The sequence below is a fragment of the Geotrypetes seraphini genome, chromosome 1 (assembly GCF_902459505.1).
Source record: "Geotrypetes seraphini chromosome 1, aGeoSer1.1, whole genome shotgun sequence".
Taxonomy (NCBI): domain Eukaryota; kingdom Metazoa; phylum Chordata; class Amphibia; order Gymnophiona; family Dermophiidae; genus Geotrypetes; species Geotrypetes seraphini.
This window is the reverse complement of record NC_047084.1, coordinates 418,997,559-419,007,794: the sequence shown is the minus strand read 5'-3', so window position 1 is coordinate 419,007,794 and position 10,236 is coordinate 418,997,559.

The following is a 10,236-nucleotide window of genomic DNA, read 5'->3' as shown; positions in this document are numbered from 1 at the left end:
CTCCTCCCCGTAACTGTAAAAGATGTCCGGACGGGCGGGTCCCAAGCTCGTCCATCCGGCAGGCCAGCCATCCCATGAATGGCTGGCCTTAGGGCCTGATTGGCCCAGGAGCCTCAAACCCCACCCATAGGTGGGGCTTGAGACGCCTAAGCCAACCGAAATCGGCCCAGTAGCCTTAGGCCCTCTCCTGTGGTGGTAGGGGGTTCACTTGGGCAAGAGGGCTTGGGCTCCCTCTTGCCCAGATCTTCATCAGGGAGAGTCGTGGCTGGCAAGGCAAGAGGGCTTGGGCTCTCTCCTGGCCCGATGTAGTCGGGGGGGGGGGGGGTAGATTCTGTAACCGGTGTTGTTTTTGACAGACACCGGTTATAGAATCCAGCTTTTAGGCAAAGGGCTGGCTCCTCCTTCGCCTAAAAGATCTTGTGTTGAGCGTTTGGGACTTAGGCTTTTTGTAGGTTGATGATATGTTGTTAGTGTAGACATAGTGGTGATCTAGGTGTTTAAACAGCTGAACATAGAGGTAGGCCATTATTTTTTTTAAAAACCCTCCTTTTGGACGTTTTTTTTAATAATGGACATTTTCCCTGCTTCTACTTTCAACATTTAAGGCCTTAGGCCAAAAGGGGACTTAGACATTATTTTTTATTATGCCCCTCCACGCTTATTAGACTTCATTAATAAAATATCTTGGTATAAATTGTTACAAGACAATAAATTTCACAGGCCTGGTGGTACTGAGTCTACGTGGTCTCATGAGCTCGAAATGATAATATCTGACATACAATGGGAACAAACTTGGCATACTGTATACAAAACTTTGAAATCTACTGCCATTACTCAATCTATATATTTTGTTTTACATAAAGCAATATGGACCCCCTACAAATTGAGTAAAATCAGAGCTAATGAATCAAATAAATGTTGATCCTGTAGTAAGGAGATGGGTACTCTGATCCATTTACTTTTTCAATGCGAGCTTTTACAATATCATTGGCAACAAGTTTTGGATTCCATTTGCGTATCGATTAACATTCAAGGGCCACTAACCATGAATATCATCTTGCTGGGCCGTTTAGTATGAACACATCAATCACGAATGAGCAGGCTAAATGACTAAAAATTATGCTTAACTTAGCAATAAAATTAATGCTTACTGGAAGGATTTTTCAGGTGTTAAATATATGGCTTGGTGGAATTCGGTAAACCTCACTGCTAAGTTTGAAAGTGCGTTTGCGGAAAAAAGGGTTGTTTGCAAACATTTCAAAAGATCTAGTTTATGGTAGTTATTAGTGCTACCATCATCTGTATATTGATTTCTGTAAACAAATTTTATTATTGTGATCTGTTTATACTTGCAAATATAATAAAATTTATTGAACTTAAAAAAAACAAAACAATCCTATGAAGGCTTAATCTGTATCATACCTCTTTCCAAAATCTCAGTATCATTACATTTCTAGCAGATGTGATTACAGGTGCCCACCTCCCTACACCTTCTCCAGCAGCCTGGTCTGAATGAACTTCCCATTCTGTATAATTAGCATACAATACATTATTTTATATCAGGTCTGCCAAATGGTCATCTGATCCATGTGGATATATGTTAGAGTACTGGCAATGGCAAGGCCAGACATAGCCCCTTCTATAGCATGGGAAATTACCTTTATAGCTGCCTCTTCTGAACAATTCCACCTCCATCTCATGAAGGTTACAGTGAATATTAACCTGGTTACCTGTCCTATAGAAAGTGTCGCGGGAAATTGATTTGCTGGATCACTAGGTCTTGTATTTGCTTTATGAAAAGGGATAACTCTTGCACAAATAGATCAGGAAATGTCTGTCCCTGATCCTTTAAGATCCTGATATAGCCCTATATTCTAAAAATGAAAAAGGAACTTCATCTATGGGAATATTAGCCTTCCCACCATTATTTTTTCCCCAATTCTTTCCAGACTCATATCAGTAGCTTCAAAAAGGGATGCCCTACAACTACCAACTCCTTCCCTATCTTATCAAGTGTGTAATTTCCCACCATTTCAATTATTGAGAGAGAGAATAAAGTAGTCTTTTCTATTTGAACCCAATGTAGCTCTTGCAGAACATCCTATTGACGCAATATTCCAGATCTTTATTTAGATTTGAGATTTAAAGGGGTAGTTAAGGTTCTTCTGAACATATCCAACTCAGCAGCATTCATCCAGGATCATCAGGCCGCATCTTAAAGGAGCTGGCCAAAATCCCTTTCCAAGAAAGACCCCCCTACTGTCCCTTAGGCCCTCCAGACCTACCTTGAGAAATCCTTAAAATCTAGGGGATATGGGGCAGAAGCACTTCCCAGCTTCTCTTGCCCATATCAGCAATGGGTTCAAAATAGCATCAGTGACCCCTAACAGTAATTTTCCAGTACTACTGTTAGAGGTCAAGCTATTATTATAAGCTTGATCCTAGTGGTAGTACTGCAAGGCTACTGCTAGAAGTGACCAACACCATTTTGAACCTGGTGCCAAAGGACAAGAGTGCCTGGGGAGTATTCCTTGCCCATTCCGTATCATTTTTAGAACGGGGTTCTCTGTGGGTGGTTATGATGAGGGGGCATCAGGAAGGATGAGTTTGATGAGGGGAGCATCAGAAAGAAGGGGGAGCATTACATAAAATTATTCAACCCCTTTAAAATGCAAATACATATACAATATACTGTATATTGTGACTGGGCTCAGCAAGTGACCTACCTAGTGCACACAAACCTTGGCTGAGCAGTTTGCGAGGTTGTTTGGTAGCTTGGTACTACTTTAATGATAAGAGAGTCCAAAACTTTGCAATTTTCTTGGGTAATGTTTATTGTTTCATCTTTAACACAAGTCTAGCATACACAAACCAAGCAAACAATTACAGTTCAAGCCAAAATGCAAAAGCCTTATTTTAACAAAAATGAAAGCGTTTCTTCAGCCAAGCAAAACTCCCTCGGGGTTAGGCTTAATGCCCCAAGGGAGGGATCTTCTCCAAATAATTTTCCCTCTATGGATCAGCTTGGAAAGATCCCCTCCCAAGATCCCAACAAAATGATTGCCTGTGGCTTGTCTTTTAATGTTCAAAACAAAAACTTCAATTCCTCAATAATCTTGAGAACATAAGAACATAAGCAGTGCCTCTGCTGGGTCAGACCAGAGGTCCATCATGCCCAGCAGTCCGCTCACGCGGTGGCCCATCAGGTCCAGAACCTGTATAATACTCCTCTATCTATACCCCTCTTATCCCCTTTTCCTTCAGGAAATTGTCTAATCCCTTCTTGAACCCCAATACCATGCATTGTCCTATCACACCCTCTAGAAGTGCATTTCAGGTATCCACCACCCTTTGGGTAAAGAAAAACTTCCTAGCATTGATTCTGAATCTGTCCCCTCTTAACTTTTCAGAATGTCCTCTCGTTCTTGTAGTTTTCGAAAGTTTGAAGAATCTGTCCCTCTCCACTTTCTCTATGCCCTTCATGATCTTGTAAGTCTCTATCATGTCCCCTCTAAGTCTCCGCTTTTCCAGGGAAAAGAGCCCCCAGTTTCTCTAATCTTTCAGCATATGAAAGGTTTTCCATGCCTTTTATCAATCGTGTCGCTCTTTACTGAACCCTCTCGAGTATCGCCATATCCTTTTTAAGGTATGGCGACCAATATTGGATGCAGTACACCAGATGCGGGCATACCATCGCCCGATACAACGGCAGGATAACTTCTTTCATTCTGGTTGTAATACCTTTCTTGATAGTACCTAGCATTCTATTCGCCTTCTTAGAGGCCGCTGCGCACTGTGCCGATGGCTTCATTGTCTTGTCCACTATTACCACAAGTCCTTTTCTTGGGTACTTTCACCTATTACCAGCCCTCCCATTGTATAGCTGTACCTCGGGTTTCTGTTTCCTACATGCAGGACTTTACATTTCTCTACATTAAACTTCATCTGCCATCTCGTCGCCCACTCCCCTAGTTTGTTCAGGTCCCTTTGTAAATCTTCGCAGTCCTCTTTAGTCCCAACTCCACTAAATAGTTTGGTATCATCTGCGTTTGTTATTACTTCGCATTTCGTCCCTGTTTCTAGATCATTTATAAATACATTGAACAGCAGCGGTACGAGTACCGACCCCTACGGAACACCACTCGTGACCTTCCTCCAGTCCGAGTAGTGCCCTTTACTCCTACCCTTTGCTTTCTACCCACCAACCAATTTGTGATCCATCTATGTACGTCTCCTTCCACCCCATGGTTCTTTAGTTTCCGTAGTAGGCGTTCATGGGGTACCTTTTCAAAGGCTTTTTGGAAATCTAAGTACATGATGTCTTTGGGGTCCCCTTTGTCCATCCATTTGTTTATTCCTTCGAAGAAGTGCAATAAGTTTGTTAGGCACGATCTTCCCTTGCAGAAGCTATGTTGGCTTGGTTTCATCAGTTTATTCCTTTCTAGATGCTCATCGATGCTGTCTTTTATCAGTGCTTCCGCCATCTTCCCCAGAACCAAAGTCAAACTCACCGGTCTGTAGTTCCCTGGGTCATCTCTCGACCCTTTCTTAAAGATGGGCATAACATTAGCTATCTTCCAATCCTCCAGGATCACGCCTGTTTTCAGGGATATATTACAAATCTGCTGTAGTAGTTCCGCTATTGAGGCAGCTTCCTTTCATGCAACCCCTTTTATCAATGGCCATAGAAACATAGAAATAGACGGCAGATAAGGGCCATGGCCCATCTAGTCTGCCCACCCCAATGACCCTCCCCTACCTTTCTCTATGAATAGATCCCACGTGTCTATCCCATTTGGCCTTAAAATCAGGCACGCTGCTGGCCTCAATAACCTGAAGTGGAAGACTATTCCAGCGATCAACCACCCTTTCAGTGAAAAAGAATTTCCTGGTGTCCCCGTGCAGTTTCCTGCCCCTGATTTTCCATGGATGCCCCCTTGTTGCCTTCAGCTTACTTCCAAGCCTTCTAGGCTAGATAAATCAGTTTCCTCTGTTTCCATGTCAGAGGAACTTTCACTATCAGCCCTTTAAAAATCTGGCACAAAAATAGCATTATCATTAGCATTGCTCTGTTCCTCACAAACTTCTACCTTAGTTTGCTGCCATGGTGAGGATGTCTGCTTTCTGGCTTTAATAGGCTGTATACTGCTTTCCTTCTGCTGTGTGGCTTTAGGTTGCTGGAGCTGTTTCTGTGTGAAAGTTACTCCCTTTTCTTTCACTGCAGTGTGCTAGAGTAGCCTGCCCTCTGAAGCCTTATAATCTGGCCTGAACTAGTATCAGCCTGATTGGGTGTGGCTTGTATTCCATCCCTACTTTTCCCCTTCCCTGGCCCTGTGACTACTGGGACATGTAGTCTTCCTGGCTGTTTCCTTACAGCTGGCTTGATGAATGCTAAACCAGTCCAGTCCTAGGAAGAGATAATGGTTACTGTGGATGGGCAGATTGGATGGACCATTTGGCCTTTATCTGCCATCATGTTTCTGTGTTTATGGTAGTATAACATACTGTGCATTGCCATTTTTAATGTGGGTTAAGGGGTAAATAATGTCTGTTAAGGCCATAATGCACCATAATAAATAACTCTCCTCCCTTAATTACATGACTTTCCAAATCTTCAAGGGTTCAGGTATACAAGCTATTTTCTCATCTAGGCGGTCTTACAATCTAAGTTATAATTGGGGCAATACATAGAGATTGACTTGTCCAAGGTCATAAGGAGAGCCAATGGAAGAAGAGGGATTTGACACTTAGCTTCCTGGTTCTCAGAAAAGTGCAACCCAGCATCTCCACCCCCCAAACCCTCAGTATTGGTCTTTTCCAATTAGCTTTGATCATACACATGGGTGGAGCCTGTGCAGAGGAAGGATAGGGTGCACAGCTACACATCTGTACTATAAAATGCTATAATAGACATGAGTTATTCAGCCCTATGACTGCTTTAAGTGCTCATGACTCAAGGGCCCTTTTTACAAAGCCAAGGTAGCGATGCTGCAGCAGTATTTTTATTTATTTGGACTTATAACCTGTCCTCCCAGAAGAGCTCAGAACGGGTTAAATGTTTACATACATAATAAAACATATCAGGGTAAGCATCATAAAACAGAGTATAGAAACGTAGAGCATGTCGGTACCTTTTTAGATCATGACCTGATAGGACAATGCATAGGGGAGCATGGTGGTATTCAAAAAGAATGGCAATACTTAATAGGCTATGACAGGACAAGACCTCATACAGTGGTGGTGATGTGAATTTGGTATGACATTGCGGTAACTAATAGAGCTTGGTTGTGTATTATGATGTATGACAGGAACATGACAGTGAATGGCCTGGTAGTAAATGCACTGAAGCTACTGTGACTTTGTAAAAGGGGACCTAGATGTATATATCTAACCTGTGAAACCCCAAAAAACAAACCACTGTAGAGTGACAATGTTCCTAAAATGGACTTTATTAAAAATGTCAAAGTTCAAAAGTACAATAATATAATCCACTCAAAGATAATATAATCCACATGAGAATAAAATAATCCACATAAAAACCTAAAGAACCTAGTCCGCTGAAGGCATTAGACCCAACACAGTCTGTGTTTCAACAAAGTCTTCTTCAGGGGTCCCTGAGAATCCTGTGGTTGTAGAAACGTGGAACAAAGTGACAAGTTGAAGCCAGGGATTAGACCAACTAAACCATGATGAAGTGAGATTATAAAAACCAGAAGGTAAAACCAGCCTAAGAAAACCTGATTTGTTTGCTTTCCTTTAGATGCAGCAGAATTCTTTTGGTCAGAGTGTATAGTTCCATTTCAAGTATTTGTTCTGTGATTATGAATCAAGTACAGAAAATGACTTTTCTGGGACCACTTTCCTGATACTTTGAAATGAGTGATACTGGTTGACCTGGAGGCTGTACATCCAATAAGGCTAAATTACACTCAGTACTCTATCTCCATCTGCCGATGGACTCAACCCACTTGTCTCTGGATTCAACAGCTTGTCAGCGTCTTCAACAAAAAATCCTGAGGTCAATTTTCTTTGCTTTGGCTTGATTGCAATATATCTAACCTGTTACTTTAGTATTCTATAAAGGAACTTGGCAGCCACTTTCCTTTATAGAATAGGTATGTAAATATAGGTGTGTTATAGAATTGCCTTCTAGCTCAGGTTGTGATTTAATTAATTTGAGCTGTGCAGCATAATCTGGTATTATGGGAAACAAAGCTATATAGTTGTGAAACACTTTAAGTATTAATCAAAGATTAAAATTATACTGATCATGGTGCCAGATGGCAGTAGATTGATTGGTTGATTTGTTGCCTTTTTTGGGAGAAATTCGCCCAAGGCATTGTATAACAAGAACAATCTGGTCATTGTCTATTGCAGTGATTCCCAACCCTGTCCTGGAGGAACACCAGGCCAATCGGGTTTTCAGGCTAGCCCTAATGAATATGCATGAGAGAGATTTGCATATGATGGAAGTGATAGGCATGCAAATTTGCTTCATGCATATTCATTAGGGCTAGCCTGAAAACCCGATTGGCCTGGTGTTCCTCCAGGACAGGGTTGGGAACCACTGGTCTACAGTGGTGCCTCGCATAACAGACGCCTCGCACAGCGAACGCTGCGCACAACGAACTTTATGTCTTGATTCGTACAACGAACTTCGTTTCACACAACGAAGTCGCCCGAGCTGCATCCTTCCGCGCAGGCACTGCGCTTAACTGCCCTCTCTCCGCCTGGCTCCCTCTTGCCCCCCCGACTCCCCGACACGATCGGGGCAAGAGGGAGCCCAAGCCCTCTTGCCCCCCCGACTCCCCGACACGATCGGGGCAAGAGGGAGCTCAAGCCCTCTTGCCCCCCCGACTCCCCGACACGATCGGGGCAAGAGGGAGCCCAAGCCCTCTTGCCCCCCCGACTCCCCGACACGATCGGGGCAAGAGGGAGCTCAAGCCCTCTTGCCCCCCCGACTCCCCGACACGATCGGGGCAAGAGGGAGCCCAAGCCCTCTTGCCCCCCCGACTCCCCGACACGATCGGGGCAAGAGGGAGCCCAAGCCCTCTTGCCCCCCCGACTCCCCGACACGATCGGGCCAGGAGGGAGCCCAAGTCCTCCTGGCCACGGCGACCCCCTAACCCCACCCTGCACTACATTACGGGCAGGAGGGATCCCAGGCCCTCCTGCCCTCGACGCAAACCCCCCCTCCCCCCAACGACCGCCCCCCCCAAGAACCTCCGACCGCCCCCCAGCCGACCCGCGACCCCCCTGGCCGACCCCCACGACACCCCCAACCCCCTTCCCCGTACCTTTCTGTAGTTGGCCGGACAGACAGGAGCCAAACCCGCCTGTCCGGCAGGCAGCCAACGACGGAATGAGGCCGGATTGGCCCATCCGTCCCAAAGCTCCGCCTACTGGTGGGGCCTAAGGCGCCTGGGCCAATCAGAATAGGCCCGGGAGCCTTAGGTCCCTCCTGGGGGCGGGGCCTGAGGCACATGGGCCCAACCCGACCATGTGCCTCAGGCCCTGCCCCCAGGAGGGACCTAAGGCTCCCGGGCCTATTCTGATTGGCCCAGGCGCCTTAGGCCCCACCAGTAGGCGGAGCTTTGGGACGGATGGGCCAATCCGGCCTCATTCCGTCGTTGGCTGCCTGCCGGACAGGCGGGTTTGGCTCCCGTCTGTCCGGCCAACTACAGAAAGGTACGGGGAAGGGGGTTGGGGGTGTCGTGGGGGTCGGCCAGGGGGGTCGCGGGTCGGCTGGGGGGCGGTCGGAGGTTCTTGGGGGGGCGGTCGTTGGGGGGAGGGGGGGTTTGCGTCGAGGGCAGGAGGGCCTGGGATCCCTCCTGCCCGTAATGTAGTGCAGGGTGGGGTTAGGGGGTCGCCGTGGCCAGGAGGACTTGGGCTCCCTCCTGGCCCGATATTGTCGGGGAGTTGGGGAATCGGCGGGGCAAGAGGGCTTGGGCTCCCTCTTGCCCCGATCGTGTCGGGGAGTCGGGGGGGCAAGAGGGCTTGGGCTCCCTCTTGCCCCGATCGTGTCGGGGAGTCGGGGGGCAAGAGGGCTTGGGCTCCCTCTTGCCCCGATCGTGTCGGGGAGGCGGGGGGGGGCAAGGGGGCTTGGGCTCCCTCCTGCCCCGATCGTGTCGGGGAGTCGGGGGGCAAGAGGGCTTGGGCTCCCTCTTGCCCCGATCGTGTCGGGGGTGCCAGGGACCACACGGAGTCACCCACCGTACCACCCGATTCGGGTAAGCGCAGGTATCGGTGGGTGGCTTATTTGCGGGGGGGTGCCTTATTTTACATTTTTTTCTAAAAAGGGGGGGCTGTCTTATTTGATGGCCCTGCCTTATCATCGGGGAAACACGGTAGAAAAAAAAAAAATGAACAGTTAAGTCCCAGTTTTTGCCGCTGAGACTCTGCCCTCTCTCACTGTAAAATTAGACTCTACTTAGTCTGTCTTTAAATTTAAAAAATGTGTGTTGTTTTAAAAAACAATTATGTTTTTAGATGTATCTAAATAAAAATAATAACCAAAAATTTATCTTTTTTTATGTCATCTTAGCATATTTTATGCTGCAGAACGAATTATTTTTTTTTACATGTATTCTTATGGGAAAACGCGTTTCACATAACGAACGTTTCGCATAACAAACTTGCTCCTGGAACCAATTAAGTTCGTTGTGTGAGGCACCACTGGTATTGCCTATTTCAGCAGAAAAAAAATATTTAAATAACAGTGCATATTATAGCATTGTACATTAATTACAAAGTGAACACAATATACAATAAAACATCTTAATAATCAGCATAAGGGGTAAACAGAGGTGGTACATAAAAACAGTTACAGTCTATTCTCACTATTTGCAGTAGTACAGTTCCTGAAAATGTTCACGAACCGTGAATCACGAATAACGAAATGCTGCGTCTATGGGAATATAGATGTTAGGTTCCAGCTTTACACATTGAAACTCAAAACCGAGGAAAGTGAATAATGAATCCTATTGGGAAAATAGGATTAAGTTCCTCTATGGGACATCACTTGAAGATACTTGCAATTCACTCTCTGGATGCTTGGGGGCTATATCTGGGAAGCAAACACCAAGCCACAAAGTGAAAGAAAGCATAGAAAGCTGTTTTTTTTTTATAAAGACCAGGTCCGTGAACATGGGGAATATTAATCACAATGGATGCAACTGCAGCTACGTGAAATCGTGCATTGGGAATGCGCAAATAACGAGAACGGACTGTAAAATA